The sequence below is a fragment of the Globicephala melas genome, chromosome 3, assembly GCF_963455315.2.
Source record: "Globicephala melas chromosome 3, mGloMel1.2, whole genome shotgun sequence".
In the NCBI taxonomy this organism is placed as follows: Eukaryota; Metazoa; Chordata; class Mammalia; order Artiodactyla; family Delphinidae; genus Globicephala; species Globicephala melas.
In genome coordinates this window covers 136,469,130-136,496,777 of record NC_083316.1, presented here as the reverse complement: position 1 = coordinate 136,496,777, position 27,648 = coordinate 136,469,130, and the positions used below count along the sequence as shown (strand labels likewise).

The 27,648-nt window shown below is 38.5% G+C and overlaps 1 protein-coding gene across 1 annotated transcript in view; it reads left to right on the top strand.

The window, feature by feature from the left end:
- ATP10B (ATPase phospholipid transporting 10B (putative)) overlaps window positions 1-27,648 on the top strand; it is a 581,864-nt gene that overhangs the window by 158,848 nt on the left and 395,368 nt on the right. The window contains 1 exon segment of the mRNA XM_060296561.2: window positions 18,127-18,236. The gene's annotated coding sequence lies outside the window, so the exon portion shown is untranslated.

The following is a 27,648-nucleotide window of genomic DNA, read 5'->3' as shown; positions in this document are numbered from 1 at the left end:
TTTCATCTCTACAGCAAAGTGATTCAGTTATATATAGACATGTATATATATGTGTTATATATACATACATATATAAAACTTTTCAGATTCTTTTCCATTATAGGTTATTATAAGATACTGAGTATATTTTGCTGTGCTATACAGTAGGTCCTTGTTGGTTTTCTATTTTACATATAGTGGTGTGTATCTTTTAATCCCAAACTCCTAATTTATTCCTCCCCCCTCCACTTTCCCCTTTGGTAACCGAAAGTTTGCTTCTGTGAATCTATTTCTGTTTTGTAAATAAGTTCATTTGTATCATTTTTTTTAGATTCCACACAAAGTAATATTCCATGATATTTGTCTTTCTTTGTCTGACTTTACTCAGTGTGATAATCTCTCAGTTCATCCATGTTGCTGCAAATGGCATTATTTCATTCTTTTTTATGGCTGAGTAATATTCCATTATATATATATATATATATATATATATATATATATATATATATACACCACATCTTCTTTATCTGTTCATCTGTTGATGGACATTTGGGTTGCTTCCATGTCTTAGCTATTGTAAATACTGCTGCTATGAACATTGGGGTGCATGTACCTTTTCAAATTAAAGTTTTCATCTTTTCTGGATATATATCCAGGAGTGGGATTGCTGGATCATATAGTAACTCTATTTTTAGCTTTTTAAGGAAACTTCGTACTGTTCTCCATAGTGGCTGTACCAATTTGCATTCCCACCAACGTTCTAGGAGGGTTCCCTCTTCTCCACACCCTCTCCAGCATTTGTTATTTGTAGACTTTTTGATGATGGCCATTCTGACCACTGTAAGGTGATAGCCTATTGTAGTTTTGATTTGCATTTTTCTAATAATTAGCAATGTTGAGCATCTTTTCATATGCCTGTTGGTCACCTCTATGTCTTCTTTGGAGAAATCACTATTTGGGTCCTCTGCCCATTTTCTGATTGGGTTGTTTATATTTTTGATATTGAGCTTTAAAACACAAAATAAAGCTGAATAATCATTCAGCCAGTTTCATTTCAAACTCTAGTGTGTGTCAGAAAACATGACAGGGAGCTTAGTAAAGATGCATATTTCTGAACCACACCCAGAGATTCTGATTTCATCAATCTGGAGTTTTCCCAGTTATTTGCAATTTTACCAAGCACCTTGGTTTTATCTGAATCAGGTGACCACACTTGGAGAAATGTTGCTTTAAGCACTCCAGGCATCAAACCAGGCAACTTTTATTAAACTTGATGTTTGGAAGCAGCAAATACATTTCAGTTATTTCTACCTAGAACAACTTTTCGTTTGCTCTCTTATATATATTTTTTTCTTCTTGAAGTATTTTTTTCTGGGTTACCCAGCCATAGCTCCCCTCCCATGTTGAGCGGTAAGTACATTCTTTTCAGGCCTCCTAAGGAGATAATAAGGCATTGCAATTGATTGCAATTTATTAATCAGAGCAGGATGTTACAGAGTTTGAGGGTTGGGGACGGTGAGTGAAACACAGTCCTGAAGTCTAGTATAAATGCCAGGCAAGGGCAGAGTGACAACGGAATAAGACAAAAATACACAGGATGTTTTAAGCTGATTCTCTATTTTACACTGTGGTGTCCTAATCTATAAAAAGTAGATATTAAAACCTGACTCGTGTACCACCACAGCCTGGTGTGAACCTTATTCTATAAATATTTATTGAGTGCCTATGAGGTGACAGGTACTAAGGTGCTAAGGATACATCAGAGAACAAGACCAAATTCTTGCCTCACAGAAGCACAGATAATATATATATGTGTGTGTGTGCGTGTGTGTGTGTATAAAATTACATATATTTATGTTATACTATATTACATGACACAGCAAGTAAGTAGAACTGAATAATGTGATAGAGAGGAATGGAAGGGTGCAGGTGAGGTCTCCTAAAATACAGGGAGGTCAGAAAAGGACTATCCAGGGAGGTGATATTTAGGCAGAAACCTAAGTGATGTAAAAGAGCCTGGCTTGTGAAGAGCTGATGAGAGAAAACTTCAGGAAGAGGTAATGACAATGCAAAAGGCGTAGGAGGGCATCAGAGGGTAAGGAGTGGACTCTGCATGTTGGACAAACAGCAGAAAGGTCTGCATGACTGGAACAGAGTGAGCAAGTTAGGAGGGTGGTAGATGCAAATAAGATCACACAGGCAGAAACACACTGAAAAGTAGTCCATAATGGAACAGTTTTGTTCTCACAGGATAGTAAGCCACCAAGGACCATTATCAATCATCTAATCCAATCCGTTCACTCAACAGATATAAAACCACAAACCTAGAGAGGTTAACAGATTTCTCTTAAGTAGTAGCCTAAGACTAGTGCTCAGGTTTTATAATGTGTAATAGAGCTTTTGTTGTCATCTTTCCTGGTTTTCTTCTTCCTCATCTTCCATTTTTCTTTTTCTTCCTTTGTTTCTCTCTTCCTTTCCCTTTCTGCTAAGTCCCCCTCTGAGTTCCGAATTTCTCTTCCTTTTTTTCCTCCTTTTTTCTATCCTCTCCTCCTCTCCATCCTGCTGCCTCTCTCTTCTTCCTCATGACATCAGTCTTTTCTAACCCCATGGCTTGTGGTCAGTGTTACATCAAGGCAACAATATTTATCCCCACGTGAAAACAGTTCTAACCAACACTTTTTGCTACTTAACAACATGAGATGATTTCAAATCCTGAAATCTGCAAACCTCAAAATACCACTCCCCTAGTCATCCCTCCCTCTCTTTAAAAGCTACCTGTTATTTTCACTAAAAAAAAATCCCTTTTCCTAGTGTCTGATTTAAAGCCACTTCCATGATTACAGAGCATCTGCACCCCAATGCAAGATATTTGATACAGTAGGTAAAAAGCATGACTCAATTCAAACAGAGCATCTAATATAAAGGGTCAAGCATTAACTACAAGTCACTGCCATTAAGTACAGAGGACATTAGACAAACCACAGGAAACTGCTACCCCTCTTAAAGAGTTCTGTTTGTTCATATCTGCCCCATTTCTGAAAGCAGAAGTCTTATTTCAGTCTAGAGTCTTATGAGAGATGATAGGCAATAGTGATACTTTGAGCATTGTTATTGGTGACCCACACAGATGTCTGATTCTATACTGTGAGTATAGAAACAATGCAACGTGAGTTCATCATGTCTTCTCCCCAGCACATATTCCCAAATGAGTCCTAATACAAATCTCTGACCATTATATTCCAATTTCATATTTCTAACCACATAACTAGAGAATGCAGAGCTGGCATCTGTAGAAATTGATTTTTCTTTTTCTGTATAAAAAGTCCTTTGCTGTCACAACAAAGCATATTCTTTTCCTTAGAAAGAAAGTGAAAGGAATTACTGGGAGTACTTTTATCCTGCCAAGTAACCAACATCAGTCTTCCACACAGTTTTTCAATTCTTCCAACTCTGCCACTGCTAAAAAAGAATAGCTACACACACATAACTGAGTCTCTAAAAAGTAACAAGACAAAATTTATTCCCACAGCTAATCTCCCTGGGATTCAGTTTGTTCATCTGTAAAATGAGGGAGTCAAATAAATGAGGTTTAGGTCTGTGACAACTCTACCATCCTATTCCTTCTAGGTCCTCAATTCCTCACATTAGGAATGATTCTACATGGGAAGTAGAATGAGTCTCAGACTTCTCCCTCATCTCTCTCCTTACCAATAATCAAAGAAAGATATTCTCTATGTCTTTTGATCTTGATATTATTAAAAATATGTACTTTTCATGAAATTTCAGAGGGAGTAAGAAAAAGATTAAAATTTTGTTATGGGTTGCTGTGAGATGCTGAACAGTACCTCATGATGGTTTGGGGATTCAGCCTTTGAGCTTGATTACACTTATAGGTACTGTTTAAATATATAAGAGTATTTTCTTTATAAAATGTATATGCTTAGATAAGGAACTACAAAATGTCAGAGAAGAGGTTTGGTAAATCCAAATCTCAAAAGGCAATGATGAAACTGGACAGAATTGTTAAAAGCAATCATTGTAGGGCTCTGTAAAATGACCAGAGGCAAACAATAAATTGAGAAGTGTTTATTCAGGAAAAACTACTAGACGTCTATAGGGACAGTGAGAGTCTGTGACTTTTTAGGCTGTGTCTATCCCCAGCTACCAGGCATAGTAGTTTTACCATGGCTGGGCAGAGTGTGAGAACAAACAGCTCTACAACCATAGAGGGCTGGCTTGATTTGGAGCAGAGTGGAGAAAAGTCACATGCCCAAGAGCTTTGTCAAAAATAACAGTGATCTCAGTGCCAGTGTAGGAAGGCAAACAACACATCTGCCTAAGGCCATGCTACTGACTGAGCCAAGCAACAGGTTAGCCAGAAATGTGATAGGGAAATGCAAGGAACAAGGCAGGCATGACAGGTTTTGATAATAACCCAGATGTTTCTGGTGGTCTAGAAGGCATGTGTCTGCTCAGGAAAGACAAGAGAAGCCCTTAGATATCTACTCATCTCTGACTGAATGTGAGGTCTTGCACAAACAGAAAGTAAAAGATGGGGCATGTTTGTTAACTGTCTGAGCTTTGAAGGCATTCTGCAATTTACACAGAGAGCCATCAGCAAAAGGTTAAAATCTCAAGGTGTTTAAGCAAAACTTCTGAACAGTTTCCTGACCACTAAGCTGTGCTGACCTGGGGGCAAACCCAAGAAAGCTGGGTCTAAAAATTGTTTTTAAAAAAAGGATTTAAAAGAAAAACCTAAGTGGTAACATCAGTGGTCACACAATGCTGGTTCGACAGATTCTACCAGCCAGCCAAGTCACTAATTAGTCCAGCCAAGTCACTAAACCAACAAACAGCTAAAACAACATCTCTTGGGAGTGGAGAAATCAGAATCCAGAGTGCTGTAATATATTGCTCATTATAATGCTAAAAATGTTCAGTTTAAAAAAAATTATGAAAAACACAACATAATAGGAAAGTTTGACCAATGAAGAGAAAAAGAAAAGCATCAATATAAATTATATTTGAGGGGATCCAGATGTTTACTTCAGCAGACAAAAGACTTCAAAGCAGCTATGTAATAAATTTATTCAAATGAATAAAGGAAATAATGTTTAGAAAATTAAAGGAAAATATAATGGCAATGAATCACCAAATAGAGAATATCAGTAAAGAGACAGAAAATATAAAAAAGAACAAAATTGAAATTCTGAGTTAAATGTACAATAACTGAAATTTAAATAATACATCAGAGGAACTCGATAGATTCTTTGAACTGGCAGAAAAATCAACAAACTTGAGAGTAGAACAAAAATACTATGCAATCTGAAAAGCAATGAAACACTGAAAAATAATAATCAGTGAAAAACTGTATTACTAAGTTTATAACATAGGACTATATAATATATATAAAAATAAATGTTCAAAGTTTAAGAAAAGAATGGAAATATATCGGAGAAATGTTTCTATTGTTCACTGGATTTAAGTTTGTATAAATCTCAAGTCAGTTTTGATAAAGAAAGATGCACATTGTAATCCCTAGAGCAACCACTAAGAAAATAACTTGTAAAATATATAATTAAAATATCAACAAAGAAATTAAAATGATCTATTTAACATAAAAAGGCAGTAAAGAAGGAACATAGAAAAAAAAAGTATAAAACACAAAGAAAATAATTTGCAAAATTAGAAATAAATTCAACCGTATTAAACATTAAATATAAATAGATTAAACATTCCAAATAAAATGCAGAGGCTATCAAACTGAATAAAATAAACAAACAAAAATAAGATCCAACAATATGCTACCTGCAAGAGCATTAAATACAAAGACACTTAGACAAAAACACTTTACATACAAAGACTTAAGTTTAAAGCAAAAGAATGGAGAAAGCTATACCATGCAAAACAGTAACAATGAGAAAGCTAGAGGAACTATACTAATATCAGACAAAATATACTTTAAGATAGAAAATGTTAGTAGAGACAAAGAGGGGTATTTGATAATAATAAAAGAATTAATTAGGAATATATGACAACGATAAACATATTTTCACATAACAGCAGAGTCCCAAAATACATGAAACTAAAACTGACAGAAATGAAAAGAGAAACAATTGAACAATAATAATTGGAGACTTAAAAACCCTTCTCTCAAAAATTGATATCAAAATTAGACAGAAAATTAGCAACAATATATAAGACTTAAGCAACACTATTAACTATCAACCAAAATGACCTGATTGACATCTAGGAAGCAATTCACCCAACAGAAAAATGCACATTCTTTTCAAGTGCACATGGAACATTCTCTAGTTTAGAACATATACTAGGCCATAAAGCAGTATCAATATATTGAAAGGTTTGGACATCACACAAAGTATGTCCTCACAATGGAATTAAATTAGAAATCAGTGACAAAAGGAAATGTGGGAAATCCCTAAGTATTTGAAAATGTAACAACAAACTTAATAACCCATGGGTCAAAGAAGAAATCATAAAGAAAATTAGAAAATATTTTTACATGAATGAAAATGAAAGCACAACATATTAAAATTTATGAGATGTCAATAAAGCAGTACTTAGAGGTAAATTTATAGCTTTAAATGCCTATATTGTAAAAGAAGAAATATCTTAAGTCAGTAAACTAAGTTTTGATCTTTAGAAAGTAGAAAAAGAAGTGTAAACTAAACCCCAAGCCAAAGCAAGAAAACAGAAGGTAATAATAAATGTTAGAGCAGAAATCAGTGAAGTAGAAATCAGAAAAAAAAATAAAGAAAATCAATATAATCAAATGAGAAACTTATATCTAGACTGACAAAGAATAAAAAAGAAGACACAGATTACCAAAGTAAAAAATGAAAGAGTGGACATCATAACCAAATTTAGAAAAGTTAAAAGAATGTTCAGAAATACTATGAATAAGTCCATGCCAACAAATTATACAACTAAGATGAAAAGGAAAATTTAATAGAAAGATACAAATTACCCAAATTGACTCAAAAGTAAATTAAAAATCTAATAGACCTGTAATAAGCAAGAAGATTGAATTAATAATTAAAAGTAAACTTAAGGCTAGATGGTTTCACTGATAAATTCTTTTAAACATTTAAATAAGAGATAATAGCAATCCTCCACAAACTCTTCCAGAAAACAAAGATCAGGGAACACAGCAATTTATTCTACAAGGCATGTTACCAAGGACAGATAAAGATATCACTCACAAAAAACAAAAACAAAACAAAACCTAACAACAACAACAACAACAAAAAAACCCACTACAGACAAATATTCATCATGCACATATATGTGAAAATTCCTCAGCAAACATTAGCAAGCCCCATTAACCATATATAAAAAGAATTGTACACAATGACCAAGTGGGATGGATCCCAGGAATGCAAGGGTAAATTAGCATCTAAAAATCAATTAATGTAATACATCATATTAATAAAAGGACAAAGTCCACAAGATCATCTTAACAGATACAGAAAAAGCATTTAAAACATCCAAATCCCATTAATATTTTAAAAAAACAAAAAACCAGTGCTCAACAAACTTAGAATGGAATTTCCCCAATGTGATAAAAGGCAGTTACAGTTACTTACAACTAACATTAAATGTAATAATGAAAATCTGAATTCTTTCCCCTAACATCAGGAACAAGCTAAAGATGTCTACTTGTGCCATTTCTATTCAACACTGTGAGTTTTATCTAGTGAAATCACTCAATAAAACAGACCAAAGAGCATCAAGTTTGGAAAGAGAGAAGTAAAACTCTACACATTCACCAACAAATGATCCTGTATGTGGAAAATCTAAGGAATACACATACACATACACGCACACAAACTACTAGAACTAATAAATGCATTAAGCAAGGTCATAGGATAGAAGATCAACATACAAAATCAATTGTATTTCTACATACAAACACTGAACAATCCAGAAACGATTTTTTGTTCCATTTATGATACCATCAAAAGAAAATAGTATTTACAAATAAATTTAGTAAAAGAAGTGCAAGATTTACAAACACCATGGAAATAAAGAAGACCTAAACAAATGGAGAGACAGTCTACATTTATGAATTGGAAGCTTCAGTACTGTTAAGTAGGAAATGTTCCTCAAATTGATATGTAGCTTAAATACAATCCTTATCAATAAATCAGGAGGGCTTTTTTTCCCCCATAAATTGACACGCTGACCTCAGATTTATGTGGAAAATGCAAGGGACTCAGGATAGCAAAAACAACTTTGAAAAAAACAAAATTGGAAGACTCACAGTTCCGAATTTCAAAATTACTATGAAGCTACAATAATCAGGTTAGTACGGTGTTGGCATAAAGATAGATATATAGATAAATGGAATAGAATGAGAATTTGAGAATTTAGGACAACACTTATGGTTAGCCTATTGATTTCAACAAAGTCACCAAGACAATTAAATAGGAGAAAAGGCTTTTTAACAAATGATACTGAAACAATTAGATATCCACGTGAAAAAACGTAATTAGAACCTTAACTTCACACCATACACAAAATTAACTCAAAGTGGATCATAGAGCTAAATGTAGGAGCTAAAATTGTAAAACAACATCAAAAGCACATCCATAAAAGAAAAAAAGATAAATTGACTGTCATCAAAAACTTTAGTACTTCCAAAAGTACCATTAATGAAAAACTAAGCTATAGATTGGAAGAAAATAATTGCAAATCATATATCTGTTAAGGGACTTGTATTTAGAATATATAAAGAACACGTCAATAATAAGACAACCCAATTTTAAAAAAAAGCCAGCCTCGAAAAGTTTCTCAAAATGCTAAACATAGATTTACCATATGATCTAGCAAGTCCACTCTAGGTGTCTAGCCGAGAGAAATGAAAACATATGTCCCACAGTCTTGTATGTGAATGTTTACAGAAGCTTTACTTGTAGCAGGCAAGAAGTGGAAGCAATCAAAATGACCATCAACTGGTGAATGGATAAACTCTGTGTATCTACAATGGGATACAATTCAGAAATAAAAAGGAATGAGCTATTGATAAATGCAACAACATGAGTGGACCTCAAATGAGTGAAGTAGGCCAGGTGGAGAGGATGTGGTCTATCTAAAGCAGGCAATTATTGCCATATGGGAATATCAGCACCTGGGCCTACTGTTGCTGGATCTTCAGATTTCACAAAAAGAGTGAAAAGCAACGCTTGTATGTGAATTCTCCTCAGAGTTCATTTGTAGATTCTATCTGGTTATTTTGTTATCTGTTGGTTTATGCCAGGGACCAGAAACGTTGGCCAGCAGATCAAATCTGGCTCGTTAATGTTTTTAAATTGTCTGCAAGCTAGAATAATTTTATATTTTTAAATACTTGGGAAAAAAACTAAATGGAGAAAAGTAATTTGTGGTACATAAAAGTTATTTGGCATTCAAATTTTCAGTGTTGCTAATTTGTTTATTGCCTATGACTGTTTTCATGCTTGAACCACAGAATTGAGTAGTTAGGACACAGACCTGTATGTAGCACTCTTATCTCACTGCTGCTTGGTGCACTACTAATCACAATCATGCAGTTATAACTTGAGGGTATTTCAAATGTCATGCATATCGCCATACAATATCTTTTTTAATTAATTAAAAATTAATTTTTGTCAAAACAAGAAATGAAGAAAAAATAGGACCTTGAATGTTGTGCTTTTAATGCAAAGTAGTATTAAATAATTAACCTTTATCATTATTTATTATGAAATTAATTATTATTTATTATGAAATTACACAGCAAAGCATTGTGTTCATCATGAGTGACACTCTAGCTGTGCTAAGGGGTTATAATTCATTTCAACATCACCAGATGAAGAACTCATTACAATATTCCCAACTCACAGGAAAACAACCGTTAGAAAAATTAGATAATTTAAAGGGATTATCTCATCCTAGCAAAATGTCTTCACACCTAGAAGAGAAATGAACCAAACTACAATTAAAGTAAGTGGACCCATTTATTAGCCAAGCAAGAGAAATTTACCAATGGTGAGTTAATTAAATCATGTTTAAATGTAGCCTCCAAATAAATACATTCAGAAAAAAATTAATTTGTTTAAACTGTTAGGCTTTTAGTGAAAACAGTGGCTCAAAATATTGAGGACATTGGGAACAACATCAGTAGTCAATTAAAAACGAGGCAAATGATTTTGAATCATCTTCCTTGTTCTTAACTTGACACATTTTACCAATACTTTTCTGTTGTTTATTTGAAGGGTCAATGCCAAATTTGAAGTGACCAGAGAATTAGCCTCTATAAATAATTTGCATGGGATATTTATAGGGGAGAATATTTTCAGTGATTTGAAAACACTGTTCAATGAAAACTGATATGGAATCTGCTAAGATGTATTACAACTGATGGTGGTAAAAATGTATGAGGGAAAGGAAAATATATAAACAGACAAATTTATAAAAGTTATGGAAATGGAAGATATTTAAAGTGGTTATTCATTGCATTATTCATTGGCAGGTAGTTAGCAGAAAATACTTGACTCTATCATGTTATTGAACTAGCATGCCAGCAGTGACTTCATTCACATTGTGGATGAAGTGTCATCAGTTTCATGAATTTTAGTCAGAAATATAAGCAGAATAAGTTCCCTACCACCCAGAAGTTCAATAACTTAGCAGTGGTAAAGTTTTATTGTAAATTTTTTGAGTGGAGGGCCAAGAGTGAAATTTTTCTGAACAAAAAATATTGCTCTCAACAAATATTGAGTACTAGTTGGCTTTGAAAATTAGCTATTGCTTCAGACTTCATAATATTTCTGATTAAATTCAACCTAAAATTACAAGACAAAATAGTGTGTGATAGCACAATGTACCATACATTGTGGTTAAGTAATTTCAATGTCAACTTGTTTTAATCACTAGTAATGGCAAGCTGTATTATGTACTTTCCATGCTGTAAAAGCTGAAACAAGAAGTGAGTTTTTCATTTCCATGTGAATTTGTAGCATATATTTTTTTTCTGAGTTAAAACTGTAGTTCTAGCAACATATTTCAGACCTCAATGAAAGTGAGAAGAAAATTGTCAAATTTCAAAACTCATGTTACTGTAATTGAGGAGCTTCCACATAATCCTCAAATGAAAATGATGAATCAGCAATGTAATGACATGGTAAAAAGAAAATATTAAGAGAAGGATCTAATAGAATTCTATAAATGCCTTCTGAGCAATGAATGTTTCCAGTTAAAATCATATACTTAATGATACCACTCAATGGGAAAAGAAGAGTCTCTTCAATCCAGTGTTGTGACAACTGGATATTCATGTGCAAAAAAGTGAAGTTAGAACCCTCTCTTATACCACATACAAAAATTAACTTGAAATGAACCAACCTAAATAAAGAGGCTAAAACCATAAAACTCTTCAAAAAAATACAGAGGTAAGGTAATCTTTATGACCTTGAATTTCATGATGAATTTTAGGTATGACACCAAAACCATGAAAAACAAAAGAAAAATAGATAAATTAAACTTTCTCAAAATCAAAAACTTTTATGCATCAGTGGACACTATCAACAAAGTGAAAAGATAATCTACAGAATGGGAGAAAATATTTGTAAATCATATATCTGATAAGGGTCTAGTCCCCGGAATCTATGAAGAGCTCCTACAACCCAACAACAAAATGACAAACAATCCAATTTTAAAATGGGCAAAGGAATTAGGCAGACATTTCTCCAAAGAAGATTTATAAATGGCCAATAAGTACCTGAAATGATGCTCATTGTTAGTCATTAGGGAAATGCACATCAAAATCACGATGAAGTACCACTTCACTGCCTCACACCCATTAGGATGAGCTATTATCAAAAAAACAAAAACAAAAAACACATGGTAAGTGTTGGCAAGGATGTGGAGAAATTGGAATCTTTGTGCATTGCTGATGGGAATGTAAAGTGGTACAACTGCTGTGGAAAAATTTGTCAGTTTCACAGAAAGATAAACATAGAATTACCATATGACTCAGCAATTCCACTCCTAGGTATATACCACCCCCACTCCCAACTGAAAGCTACTACTCAAACAAATACATGTATAAACATATTTATAGCAACATTATTCACAGCCAAAGGTGGAAACCTCTGAAGTGTCTATCATAAACATAATAGATACACATATACCATAAAAGATAAATTATGATATATACATCTACCAAGGGATGAAGTACTGCTACAGTGTAGATGAAACTTGAAAACATTATGCTAAGTAAAATATGCCAAAAAATGTCAGATATTGTGTGATTCCACTTTTATGAAATAATCAGAATAGGGACGTCTACAGAGTCCAAAAGCAGACTGGTAGTTGCCAGGGACTGAGGTAAGGGGAAAATGGAATGCAACTTCTTAACGAGTGCAGGATTTGCTTTTATAGTGATAAAATGTTTGGAACTAGATAGAGGTGATGGTTGCAAAACATTATGAATGCACTAAGTGCCATATTAAATGGGTTAATTTTATGTTATATGAGTTTTACCTCAATTTAAAAAAATTCATATGCTCATGGATTGATATTATTTGTTTGATAGGACCTACCTATGCAAAAAGAAATTTTCAAAGATGAAATATATAAACTTTAGTCACAGATCAGATGAGTATTACCAGATGAGTATTTACAATCAATTTTGATTATTGGAAATACTAAATTGACCCCAATTAAAAGAGATGTTAATGGAAAAAGAGATCTAATGGAAAACTGATGAATTCATAAAAGTACTAACAAAAGATCAAGATGAAAAAAAAATTAATTACATGGGACTGAGTGAACTGATGAGGATGATTATAATTTTTGTGGCTTTCTGTTTAAATAAAAAAAAATCCCACAAGGACTCAGAGGCAAAAAATATACAAATCAATTTTCACTGCAAAGAAAAGGAGCTGTTACAGTGGAGGATTACTGGACTGAATGTCAATGTTATGACATAGTATGAGTGTGTTTCATGTTTGGTAATTGCAACAATTGTTGCTTTTGTTGTGGTCATCCCAAAAAAAATAAAAGGAATGTTAGATAACCAAAAAAATAAAAGATGTTACCCCCCCATTCCATTCTTTTCATTAGTAGACCTATATTGCAAAAGAAAAAAATTATCTAATATTATATTTGTATTTTGTCAACAAAAACATTGCAGAAATTTGTTTTCTGTCTTGTTAAATAAGTATGCATATTAGATCTCTCTTTCTGCATAGCAAATTACCACAAAATTGGAAGCTTAAAACAGTACCCACTTATTATCTCAAAGTTCTGCAGGTCGGAAGTCTTAGTATGGCATTCCTGAGTTCTCTGCTCAGAGTCTCACAAGGCTGAAGTCTAAGTGTCAGCTGAGCTTCATTATCAGTTGGAGTTGAGGTCCTATTCCAAGCCCATTCAGATTGTTGGCAGAATTCAGTTCCTTGGTTGAAGGACTGAGGTCTTTGTTTTCTTGTTAACTGTCTGGCTAAAGGTCTCTCTCAGATCCTGGAGGCTGCCCTCAGGTCCTAACCACAACTTGGCAACTTACTTCTTCAAAGCCAGCAAGAGAATCTCGGTCTGCTATGACAAAGTCTTGTATAACATAACATAATCACAGAAATGACAATCCCATTACCTTTGTCATATAATTAAACCTGATCAAGGAGTGAAATCTCATCATAGTTGTGGCCCTACCCACACTCAAGAAGAGGGCAGTATGTCACTGGTATAAACCAAGAAGCAGGAATCTTCAGGGCTATCTTAGAATTCTGCCTGCTTCCTACATGATATCCTCAATTTTGCCTCTTGGTCTTCAAAATCTAAAATATTTGCTATCTGGCCCTTTACAGAAAAAACTTGCCATCTCCTGCTCCAACTGATTTCCTTCAATGTGTGATTTCAGCTGCACACACCCACCCTGATTCTGTTTTTTTTTTGCGGTACGCAGGCGTCTCACTGCCGTGGCCTCTCCCATTGTGGTGCACAGGCTCCGGACGCGCAGACTCAGCATCCATGGCTCACGGGCCCAGCTGCTCCGTGGCATGTGGGATCTTCCCAGACCAGGGCACGAACCTGTGTCCCCTGCATTGGCAGGCGGACTCTCAACCACTGCGCCACCAGGGAAGCCCCCACCCTGATTCTTGTAGACTAAAAGCATGTGCACCGGAGGAGGTGTATCCCCCAAACAAAAAATTGGACTATTTCACACAAGAATAAAAACTACCTCAGCTCTGTACCTACTCATCTGGTGTCTAGCTGTTCTCAGTTTTCTCCAGAATAAGCTCTTTGCCAGCATTCCGTATTAAGATTTGAGACTGAAAAGTGAGGGCAGTGCCCAGATGTTTCTGAGCATCTCAGCTTCCTGTTTTCCAACATTGTAAAAATCCATTTCTCCTCAGCTCCTTGTTTTTCTCAACAGAATATATTGACTGTAACATTCTCCCAACAGTTTTAAATGCCTTCTGTTTCAAACACACAATTTCTTTGGGAGCTGAGATTGATTTCTGAACTACGTTCTGTTTCATTGTTTTCCTGCCCAGCCCTGTATTGGTACCATTCTGCTTCAACTACAGTAGCTTGTTGTTCCATTTTCCTGATAGGGTTAGTTTTTCTTGATACACTTCTTTTCATGAATCTTTCTCATGTGACTTATCTGTTTTTTGTTTTTGTTTTTTTTTTACCACTTAAACAAATGTATTTATCTCCACACTCTGGATCAGAAAACTGAAGAGCAGTGAGATGCAATGTCTTTCCCCAGGTGTGTGTCAAAGCAAAGGTTGGATCTCAGGGGTGTCAGTCTCCTCTTTGGAATTTTGTATTTATTTTGTATTTTTGTTTGTGTTTAGACTTTTAAATTCCATTTGTGTTTTGCTCTTTTCCAGTACTTTGTAAAATCCTGCTTGAACTGTTTGAACATCAGCTGTGATAATCGCACCCTAGGGTGTTTGCCTGAGGCAGCTCCTAACTCAAAGGATGTACAGCTGGGTTACCACATCTCTGGGGGCCTTGTGTGATGGGGGCAGTTGCAGAAGGCAAAAGTTAGAGCGTCTCGAAGAGGGGTTAAAATTTAGGGGACAGGGTCCTGGGTCATTTTATAAAACTTTTCACTTGAAAATAATTCCCAGCTCACAGAGAAGCTGCCTGAATGGTAAAGAGCATACTCTTTACCCAGATTCACCTTGCTTTAAGTTCTGTTCTATTTGCCTTCTCTCTGTCCATACGCACGACTACTCTTTTTCCTGAACGTTAGAAAGTAAATTGCATACATTACTGCCATTTAACTACTTCAGTGCATATTTTCTAAGAAGGATATTCTTTTCCACAACCACAATACAGTGGTCAGCTTCAGTGAATTGAAAATATAGAAATTTTATCTAATGTGCTGATGGCATTTCTTGTCAATTTATCCAATAATGTCTTATATTGCATTGTTTTACCTCCAATACAGAATCCCATCTAGCATCACATATTATATTTAGCTATCATGTCTGGAGTGTCCTTTAATTTGTAAAAGTTCCCCAGAATTTCTTCTACTTTTGTCACATTACCAGTTTTGAATAATAAAATGTTTGGGTCTTTTAGGGAAAGATGGGGACATTCCCTTTAGGAACTCAGTGAGCAGGCAGAGGGACCTCCCTCATCAGAGAGGTGATGGGCCACCTTTCCCAGGATGAGGATTTTCCCACCAAAAAGGATGAGCTGTTTGCTAAGGTGGATTTGTCCAAGGAGAAAAGGGGAAAGACAGCAAGTTGCCTTGACACCAACTAGGTCAGTGTCAGCCTCCCAGCAACTGTATCCAAGGCATCCTCCTTCCATCCCTCCTGGTGAGTCTGTGTCTCCCATAAGGACACACCAGCAGGTGGCAAGGGTGCCAGGTCCCACAGGCTGCTGTCACCACTGCCATCTGGTCTGTATTATGGGGTATGCCTCCTCCACTGAGCCCTAAAGTCTCCTTCCATCCATGCAGAACCTTCTATGAAGGGGATAATCTGTTTTTCCTACCCAGAGAACATGTTCTTTAAAAAATATTTGTTCAAATAGGACAGTGATGTCCTCTGTGTCTGCCACATTTGAGGTTAAGGTTTAGGGTATCCTAGTAGCTCATGCTTGGATAAAGGGGGAGCACCACCTCCTAGGGAACTCCTGATTTGGCCTCCAGAAGAGCCTGTTCATGGATGGAAGTTGACAGTGGTATTGCATATCCATTACCATCCAGCATTTCTTCATTTCCATCTACTCAGAGAGTCTTTTAAAATATTTTTTCTTGATTTTATCATTTAAAAGTTGAACCAAAAAAAACAACAAAATTATTATAAAAGTCTCTAAGAGCTGTGAAGGTGAGAAATGCGATAAAGTCCTAAGCCCAGGTACTGGCTCAAGCAGCCCTTTTCCCTAAGCCTTCATTCTCCTGAACTTTACATGGCGGTGGGGTGGATGGGGACACATGGGCCTGCTATGGCCAGAAATCCTCCATGAAGAATGAAAGACAAGTGACATCATGTATCACCAATGTGAGAATTGCAGTCTGGGGAGGCTGGGCCCTGAGTTTGGAAGAGTGGGGAGAAATCTGTGTTTCTCAGTCTCTTGGTGGGGAAAACTGATGCTTTTACCCAGATGCCTTTCCCTTCCTTATGAAGACTGGGGAGACAGGCCCTGCGCTTGGCCTTAGTGAGGTGGAGAGCAGTCAATGACTTCCCCTCACCCACCTGGCACATGCTCTAAGAGCTGGACTTCCAGGTGTGTGTGTGTGTGTGTGTGTGTGTGTGTGTGTGTAGCTATAGGGACAGCAGCTGGGGGATTTGTCTCCCTCTCTGCACAAATGAAAATGCTTATCATTTATGTAACTCCGCTTCCTGTCTCAAGGCCAGAGAGGGTGCAAACAGCTCAGTGGGTGGACCATGAGCTATTGGGTGGGTGACGTGGCTATTGACTGTTGGATACAGTGGACCTAAGGGGAGCTGGGGATGGGGTGGTGGCATAAAGCAGTTTCCCTTCTGTGTTCTTTTTCCCCCAAATGGGAGAACGGCAGAGGGGAGGTGGGGGGAAGATTCAGAGGAATTTCCTAGCAAAACTAGAAGAAGCAGTAGGACATGCAGTTCATCAGCTTGGACATCTTTTCACATATTCAGGGACCTCTCAGTTCTGTCTCCAGCCCTGGAACTGGAACTGGATTCAAAAGTAGGAACATAGAAATGGACCCCAGGCTTAGGTCAGGTTTCCCCACCTTCCCCACTTGACAAGATAGCCCAGCTGTTAAGTGATTCAGGGATGGGAACATTTTCCTGAAAGTACCAGAAACAAACTTTGAACTTGACCATGACGTGGATGGGCTCCTTTTGGAAAAGAAGGCCGTCCTCCTGGAATCTTTGCCTGGTGCTTGGCTGCATATCTTGTTTGCAGGCAAAGGGATTACCCAGCCATCAGTGGTGGGAATGCCTACAGTGCAGCTACACGGGGAAAAGGAGACAGGGTGAAGAAAGGTGTGGGGACGGTGAGTGAGAAATGAAGAAACTGAATGAAGAAGAGAAAGGATCAACCATCTGGTTGGAAGGGATGGAATGTCCCTATTTTCCTTAATTGAGACTCCTGCCTTGTGGTCTTCATGAGCTTGGTGAAGCCCTGACAGGATCCTTCAGGGACACCCTCACCTCATGCTCCACAGGAGGGTCCTTCAGGCTTCTCAGGGGGGAAGGTGTTGCTCCTACTTAGCCTGCCAAAGTCAGTGTGGGCAAAAGCATCAAATGCTTCTCATGTTCACCCACGTACACTGGGGCAAAGGCAATGAATAGTTTAGGGTAATGACTGCTGGAAAAGAAGTTTTCAAAGAGGTGGGAGACACCAAACCAAAGGGCAGAAGTTTTGTGGGACGTTCCCATGGATGGTGTGGTGCAAGAAGTCCCGGGCCCTCCTGAGAGACCACTGTTGGTCTTCATGCCCAGAGAGGTGAACAAGGCAGGGGCATCCTGGGCCACGCCAATGCCTTCACTTTGTCCTACCTAGTGAATCATAGGCCTAGAAAGAAATGGTTCTAATATGTAAGTCTTTGCTTATTTCTTATCCCCCAAACCCCTTTGCAGTTTGGTTTAAGTAACCAAGAGGCTGGTCTCCTGAGTTTAAGAACTTCCCTTGCTCTGCTGTCTTGTATTCCAGATTGTCCTACCCATCTTGCCCATGAGACAGTGAGTGAGCTCCCTGAGGAAAGGATCTCATCTCTCTTATACTCCGTTCTGTCACCTGCGCCAAGAACAGCCTGGAACGGAGTAAGTGTTCAAAGTTTAGAACCTTTTCCTAATGGTCTTCTTCTTTCTACCCACCCAACTGTGGGTCAAATGAGGACATCTGGGTCTGCAATCCATACTGGCAGGTATGCCTGTCTCAGTGCAAATGAAACCACCAGAGGAGAGCACTCTGGCTGGGTTTTTGATGTGACGCTGTTAGCCAGCTTTCATGTTTCAGGTTCTTTATTGTATAAACATTGCTGTTCCTTGGAGGGCTAGGTACCTGTATCCTGAAGCGACATGCGGATCTCCCCGAGTTTAAATTTCATGACTGCTTTGCAGAGATGTCGTGGGTAGCAACAGGCTCCCCAATCTCGAGGGGTTGTGATGTGTAGCTTCTCCAGCTCTCTGAGGCTAAAAATACCCTGGCTCCCTGCGTCTCCTCCAAGAGCTGTAACCTCATTATGCAGTGATGGCTGTCTTTCGTGGGGAAGGATGAGGGATCAGAGCCGCCTGGTATTACACACACAGAGACTCAGAAGGAGTCTTATTTGTGGCTTTCACTTTTCGTTTGGCTTCTTCTGCTCAAGTCAAAGAGATTAAAATTAAGGACCTAAGAGAGGAATCAAAATATTAACAGCTTTTTGTTTGTTTGTTTTACTATTTCCCCTGTCCTCTTCGGATGACAATTTAAGGTCATAGGAAAATAAGCTCAGGCAATGGGACCTGGTTTGTCATGACAGTCTGGTTTGTTGTTATTCTCTGTGTGACCTTTGGCAAGGTCATGTCTCATGGTCACTATTTCTTCAGCCATAAGATGGAAATATCAGCTCACCTGATGGGTTATTTTAAATGAAAGGGAAATCCAGCTATCAGTTGTCCTCTTGTCTTGGGGATCCTTTGCTTCTGTGGGCTGTCTCTGTGATCACCCAGCACCCACTCAGATGCAGATCTCAGCACCTCCTCAAGACCCTCTAAAGGACCCACTCACACAAGTGTCTTCATGAGCAAGGTCAATTTTGCTGAAGCTTTTGCAAGATTGAAAAGGAAGTTTATATTACATACATGATTTTTTTTCAACTTTCATTACTTGTTTTTTGCTCTCCTAAAGAGCTTCAGCTGAGCTGTCATAAGTATGTTGAGGGAAACAACGCTCTTCTTTTCAACCCTTCGTGCACAGAGGGACCAGTCTGCCTGGCCCCTCTCATTTCCTCTTGGGGAATTTGAGTTCCTTCCCTTGTCATAGTTATGTAGAATAGTTTTCCACCCTGTTAATCCTTGGGGTCTAGCCCCTGAGGCTCTGAAATCCCAAAAGACTTATGAAAACAAATTTCAAAAAAATAGGCAAGTGTCTTTAATGAGAAAGTAGTGTCCTTGTGGTAAAGAAAATTGTAAAATCTCCCTGGGTTCAGACTGCTTAGATTAAATTCTGGTTCTGCAGTTTACTACCTTGTGATCTTGGGCAAGTTGTTTCCACTTGGTAAATTGTAATTTCCCTGTCTCTAAAATAGGAATCAGAGAACTTACATTATAATGTTGTTGTTGTGATTTAATGAGATGATCCCAAAAAAGGGCTTAGCACAGGATCAGGCTTGTAACCCCACAAATGTTAAGAAACAGATGTGTAAAATGCCTAGTACATAGCGGGCTTTCAATAGGGAGCAGCTATTGCTCTTGCATAGGCTTTTATGTGAGTCAGATGATGTCGTGTTGTTACGTACATTAAAATGGTAGAGATTTCAGGCACTGCTGGGGAAATATTTTGAATTGAATATGAAGTTAGGTGGGGAGCGTTTCTGTACTCATTAAATCAGAACCATCTGTGAAAGGGAACCATCCTGGTTGGATTTGGAAATGTAAGTTTTCCTATGTGTTCAAGAACGTTTTAAATTTAGGGGGATGCATTATCTGCCCCATATCATTTCCAGACCAAGGTACAGTTATTCTTTTTCCCTTATTAAGTATAGTCTGGGTTCGTGGGGTGGTCTTTCACCTTAGCCAGAGGTCTGGCCAATAGGATTCAGTTCCACAGGTATTTATCAACTTTAATCTCATATGTCTTTTAGTGAGTGGTGTCACCTACTTCATGGTAGACAAGGTGATGTGCCACCCAGATTCCCCTTCATGGAAGAACTTGTTGCCCTGGTTATCAGCAGGCAGCATTAGCTGACAGCTTCTCTGGCCCTTGCTTCAGTGGCAGGAAGACCCCCAAGGGCCTGCCCTTCTCAGGGAGTCTCCGTAGAATGACTGATGAAGGCATAGGCTGGAGGATGTAGAGGCCCTGTCATGTTGATGCTTAGGGAACTGCTCTGTGGGGTTGGCTGAGGCATTGTAGGGTCTGCAGCTCAGTTGGGCTTCTCCACCTGCCCAGTCCTTCTCCTGCCTTCCTTCCACGTGCATTGATCCCTAACGAACTTCAAACCGAACTTCATCACTATGTCTTCTTCTGGAGAACTCAACCTGTGGCATGTTATTACATCCTTGACCTACATCCTTGACCTCTTAAGGAATTCCTGGAACCGTGCTAAATATTATGGGGTTTATAAAGGAAGTACACAAGTTCTTGTACTCAAGGGACACTATAGGGAGACAGAATACACACACACACCCCTAAAATAGCTAAGTAATAATGCAACATTATTTACGTGAAAATATGTGAATTTGTGTGATTACATGGCAAAATGAAAGGTAGAGAGAATATATACAGAAAATTAACAATAAAACCAGGTTAGTTCAGGGATTTTTCAGGCTTGTGTGGGTTCTGAAGTTTGAGGGGAACAGGGATAAGCATTCTAACAAGTAATTGAAAAATGTTTTCCCTTTTAGGAGGAAATAGGCAGACTGGCCTTCTCAATTCGTGATAAACAAACACATTAAATTCAGCTATTAATCCCAAGAGTCCTTGCAGTTCTTTCATAAATTGCAAAACCAGAGCCTAGAAATCACCGGGACTGCAGCCGGGTGGAGGAGCCATGCTTGTTTTTAATACTGCTGACCTGGCAACTTAAAGGGTCATCATGATGTACTGGGTGCACAACATGTTGGGCAGACTTAAGGAGATTCTGGAAGGTTGTAGATAAGAAGGTTTCGCAAAGACAAACTCTGTGCTCAGTTACGGTGTTCCAAACTTGCCTCTCAGACAGCTTCCTATTCAGTTTTAAGTGTCAGATGGCAGGGCCTCTGTCATCTCAAACCCTGGGTCCCTTTAATACAAGCATGATGAGGAAGGTCTACTAGGCATTTGTAGGATGGGCAAATATATGAGTTGAGCACAGGAAGAAAAGAACACTCTTCCATGCTGCCTTGCTCATTCATTCATTCACTCATTCAACATTATTTATCGAAAGCCTATTATGGGGGGGAGAGCTTCAAGATGGCGGAAGAGTAAGACGCGGAGATCGGGAGAAAATATTTGCAAATGAAGCAACTGACAAAGGATTAATTTCCAAAATTTACAAGCAGCTCATGTAGCTCAATAACAAAAAAACAAAAAACCCAATCCAAAAATGGGCAGAAGACCTAAATAGACATTTCTCCAAAGAAGATATACAACAAACACATGAAAGAATGCTCAACTTCATTAATCATTAGAAAAATGCAAATCAAAACTACAATGAGATATCATCTCACACCAGTCAGAATGGCCATCATCAAAAAGTCTAGAAACAATAAATGCTGGAGAGGGTGTGGAGAAAAGGGAACACTCTTGCACTGCTGGTGGGAATGTGTATTGGTACAGCCACTATGGAGAACAGTATGGAGGTTCCTTAAAAAACTAAAAATAGAACTACCATACAACCCAGCAATCCCACTACTGGGCATATACCCTGAGAAAACCATAATTCAAAAAGAGTCATGTACCAAAATGTTCATTGCAGCTCTATTTACAATAGCCCGGAGATGGAAACAACCTAAGTACCCATCATCAGATGAATGGATAAAGAAGATGTGGCACATATATACAGTGGAATATTACTCAGACATAAAAAGAAACGAAATTGAGCTATTTGTAATGAGGTGGATAGACCTAGAGTCTGTCATACAGAGTGAAGTAAGTCAGAAAGAGAAAGACAAATACCATATGCTAACATATATATATGGAGAAAAAAAAATGTCATGAAGAACCTAGGGGTAAGACAGGAATAAAGACACAGACCTACTAGAGAATGGACTTGAGGATATGGGGAGGGGGAAGGGTGAGCTGTGACAAAGCGAGAGAGAGGCATGGACATATATACACTACCAAATGTAAGGTAGATAGCTAGTGGGAAGCAGCTGCATAGCACAGGGAGATCAGCTCGGTGCTTTGTGACCACCTGGAGGGGTGGGATAGGGAGGGTGAGAGGGAGGGAGATGCAAGAGGGAAGAGATATGGGAACATATGTATATGTATAACTGATTCACTTTGTTATAAAGCAGAAACTAACACACCACTGTAAAGCAATTATACCCCAATAAAGATGTTAAAAAAAAAAAAGACGTGGAGATCACCTTCCTCCCCACAAATACATCAGAAATACATCTACATGTGGAACAGCTCCTACAGAACACATATTGAATGCTGACAGAAGACCTCAGACCTCCCAAAAGGCAAGAAACTCCCACGTACCTGGGTAGGGCAAAAGAGAAAAGAAAAAACAGACCAAAGGATAGGGATGGGACCTGCACCAGTGGGAGGGAGCTGTGAAGGAGGAAAGGTTTCCACACACTAGGAAGCCCCTTTGTGGGTGGAGACTGCGGGTGGTGGAGGGGGAAGCTTCGTAGCCGCAGAGGAGAGCGCAGCCACAGGGGTGCGGAGGGCAAAGCGGGGCTATTCCCGCACAGAGGATCGGTGCCAACCTGCACTCACCAGCCCAAGAGGCTTGTGTGCTCACCCGCTGGGGTGGGCGGGGCTGGGAGCTGAGGCTTGGGCTTCGGTCGGAGCGCAGGGAGAGGACTGGGGTTGGCGGCGTGATCACAGCCTGCAGGGGGCTAGTGTGCCACGGCTAGGCAGGAGGGAGTCTGGGGAAAAGTCTGGACCTGCCAAAGAGGCAAGAGACCATTGTTTCCTGGTGCGCGAGCGGGGATTAAGACTGCTGCTTAAAGGAGCCCCAGAGACAGGCGCGAGCCGCGGCTATCAGCGTGGACCCCAGAGACGGGCATGAGACGCTAAGGCTGCTGCTGCCGCCACCAAGAAGCCTGTGTGCGAGCACAGGTCACTCTCCACACCTCCCTTCCTGGGAGGCTGTGTAGCCCGCCACTGCCACGGTCCCGGGATCCAGAGACAACTTCCCCGGAAGAACGCACGGCGCGCCTAAGGCTGGTGCAACATCACACCGGCCTCTGCTGCTGCAGGCTCGCCCCGCACTCCGTGCCCCTCTCTCCCCCCGGCCTGAGTGAGCCACAGCCCCAGAAGCAGCGGCTCCTTTAACCCCGTCCTGTCTGAGCGAAGAACAGACGCCCTCTGGCAACCTACATGCAGAGGCGGGGCCAAAGCCAAAGCTGAGCCCCAGGAGCTGTGCGAACAAAGAAGAGAAATGGAAATCTCTCCCAGCAGCCTCAGGAGCAGCGGATTAAATCTCCACAATCAACTTGATGTACTCTGCATCTGTGGAATACCTGAATAGGCAACGAATCATCCCAAATTTACGAGGCAGACTTTGGGAGCAACGATATATATATATATACATTTTTTTCCCCTTTTACTCTTTCTGTGAGTGTGTATGTGTATGCTTCTGTGTGATTTTGTCTGCATAGGTTTGCTTTTACCATTTGTCCTAGGGTTCCGTCTATCCGTTTTGTTTGTTTTTTACTTAAAAATTTTTTTTCTTAATACTTATTTTTTATTTTAATAACTTTATTTTATTTTACCTTACTTTATTTTATCTTCTTCTTTCTTTCTTTTTTTCCTCCATTTTATTCTGAGCTGTGTGGAGGACAGGCTCTTGGTGCTCCAGCCAGGTGTCAGGGCTGTGCCACGGAGGTGGGAGAGCCAAGTGCAGGACGCTGGTCCACAAGAGACCTCCCAGCTTCATGTAATATCAAACGGCGAAAATCTCCCAGAGATCTCCATCTCAACGCCAAGACCCAGCTCCACTCAACAACCAGCAAGCTACAGTGCTAGACACCCTATGCCAAAAAACTAGCAAGACAGGAACACAACCCCACCCATTAGCAGAGAGGCTGCCTAAAATCATAATAAGTCCACAGACACCCCAAAACACACCACCAGACGTGGACCTGCCCACCAGAAAGACAAGATCCACCCTCACCCACCAGAACACAGGGACTAGTCCCCTCCACCAGGAAGCCTACACAACCCACTGAACCAACTTTAGCCACTGGGGACTGACGCCAAAAACAATGGGAACTATGAACCAGCAGCCTATGAAAAGGAGACCCCAAACACAGTAAGGTAAGCAAAATGAGAAGACAGAAAAACACACAGCAGATAAAGGAGCAAGATAAAAACCCACCAGGCCTAACAAATGAAGAGGAAATAGGCAGTCTACCTGAAAACGAATTCAGAATAATGATAGTAAAGATGATCCAAAATCTTGGAAATAGAATGGAGAAAATACAAGAAACGTTTAACAAGGACCTAGAAGAACTAGAGAGCAAACAAACAGTGATGAACAGCACAATAATTGAAATTAAAAATTCTCTAGAAGGGCTCAGTAGCACGATAACTGAGGCAGAAAAATGGATAAGTGACCTGGAAGATAAAATAGTGGAAATTACTACTGCAGAGCAGAATTAAGAAAAAAGAATGAAAACAACTGAGGACAGTCTCAGAGACCTCTAGGACAACATTAAGTGCACCAACATTTGAATTATAGGGGTCCCAGAAGAAGAAGAAAAAAAGAAAGGGTCTGAGAAAATATTTGAAGAGATTATAGTTGAAAACCACCGTAATATGGAAAAGGAAATAGTTATTCAAGTCCAGGAAGCATAGAGAGTCCCAGGCAGGATAAATCCAAGAAGAAACACGCCAAGACACATATTAATCAAACTATCAAAATTAAATACAAAGAAAACATATTAAAAGCAGCAAGGGAAAAGCAACAAATAACACACAAGGAAATCCCTATAAGTTTAACAGCTGATCTTTCAGCAGAAACTCTGCAACCCAGAAGGGAGAGGCAGGACATATTTAAAGTGATGAAGGAGAAAAACCTACAACCAAGATTAGTCTACGCAGCAAGGATCTCGTTCAGATTTGAGGGAGAAATTAAAACCTTTACAGACAAGCAAAAGCTAAGAGAATTCAGCACCACCAAACCAGCTTTACAACAAATGCTAAAGGAACTTCTCTAGGCAGGAAACACAAGAAAAGGAAAAGACCTACAATAACAAACCCAAAACAATTAAGAAAATGGTAATAGGAACATACATATTGATAACTACCTTAAATGTAAATGGATTAAATGCTCCAACCAAAAGACTTAGACTGGCTGAATGGATACAAAAACCAGATCCGTATATATGCTGTTTACAAGAGACCCACTTCAGACCTAGGGACACATACAGGCTGAAAGTGAGGGGATGGAAAAAGATATTCCATGCAAATGGAAATCAAAAGAAAGCTGGAGTGGCAATTCCCATAACAGAAAAAATAGACTTTAAAAGAAAGACTATTACAAGAGACAAAGAAGGACACTACATAATGATCAAGGGATCAATCCAAAAGAAGATATAACAATTGTAAATATTTACGCACCCAACCTAGGAGCACATCAATACATAAGGCAAATACTAACAGCCATAAAAGGGGAAATCGACAGTAACACAATCATAGTAGGGGACTTTAACACCCCACTTTCACCAATGGACACATCATCCATAATGAAAATAAATAAGGAAACACAAGCTTTAAATGATACATTAAACAAGATGGACTTAATTGATATTTATAGGACATTCCATCCTAAAACAACAGAATACACATTCTTCTCAAGTTCTCATGGAACATTCTCCAGGATAAATCATATCTTGGGTCACAAATCAAGCCTTGGTAAATTTAAGAAAAATGAAATCATATCAAGCATATTTTCTGACCACAATGCTATGAGACTAGATATCAGTTACAGGAAAAAATCTGTAAGAAATACAAACACATGGAGACTAAACAACAAACTACTTAATAACCAAGAGATCACTGAAGAAATCAAAGAGGAAATCAAAAAACACCTTGAAACAAATGACAATGAAAACAGGAGGACCCAAAACCTATGGGATGTAGCAAAAGCTGTTCTAAGAGGGAAGTTTATAGCAATACAATCCTACCTTAAGAAATAAGAAACATCTCAAATTGACAACCTAACTTTACACTGAAAGCAGTTAGAGAAAGAGAAACAAAAAAAACCCCAAATTAGCAGAAGGAAAGAAATCATAAAGATCAGATCAGAAATAAATGAAAAAGAAATGAAGGAAAGGGTAGCAAAGGTCAATAAAACTAAAAGCTGGTCTTTGAGAAGATAAACAAATTGATAAACCATTAGCCTGACTTACCAAGAAAAAAATGGAAAAGACTCAAATCAATAGAATTAGCAATGAAAAAGAAGTAAAAACTGATACTGAAGAAATACAAAGGATCATGAGAGATTACTACAAGCAACTGTATGCCAATACAATGGACAACCTGGAAGAAATGGACAAATTCTTAGAAATGCAGAATCTTCTGAGACTGAGCCGGGAAGACATAGAAAATATGAACAGACCAATTACAAGCACTGAAATTGAAACTGTGATTAAAAATCTTCCAACAAACAAAAGCCCAGGACCAAATGGCTTCACACGCAAATTCTATCAAACACTTAGAGAAGAGCTAACACCTATCCTACTCAAGCTCTTCCAAAATATAGCAGAGGGCGGAACACTCCCAAACTCATTCTATGAGGCCACCATCACTCTGATACCAAAACCAGACAAAGATGTCACAAAGAAAGAAACTACAGGCCAACATCACTGATGAACAGAGACATTTCTCTAAAGGAGATATACAGACTGCCAACAGACACATGAAAGAATGCTCAACATCATTAATCATTAGAGAAATGCAAATCAAAACTACAATGAGATATCATCTCACACTGGTCAGAATGGCCATCATCAAGAAATCTACAAACAATAAATGCTGGAGAGGGTGTGGAGAAAAGGGAACCCTCTTGCAGTGTTGCTGGGAATGTAGATTGATACAGCCACTAGGAGAACAGTATGGAGGTTCCTGAAAAAACTAAAAATAGAGCTACCATATGACCCAGCAATCCCACTACTGGGCATATACCCTGAGAAAACCATAATTCAAAATGAGTCATGTATCACAATGTTCATTGCAGCTCTATTTACAATAGCCAGGACATGGAAGCAACCGAAGTATCCATCAACAAATGAATGGGTAAAGAAGATGTGGCACATATATACAATGGAATACTACTCAGCCATGAAAGGAACGAAACTGAGTTATTTGTAGTGA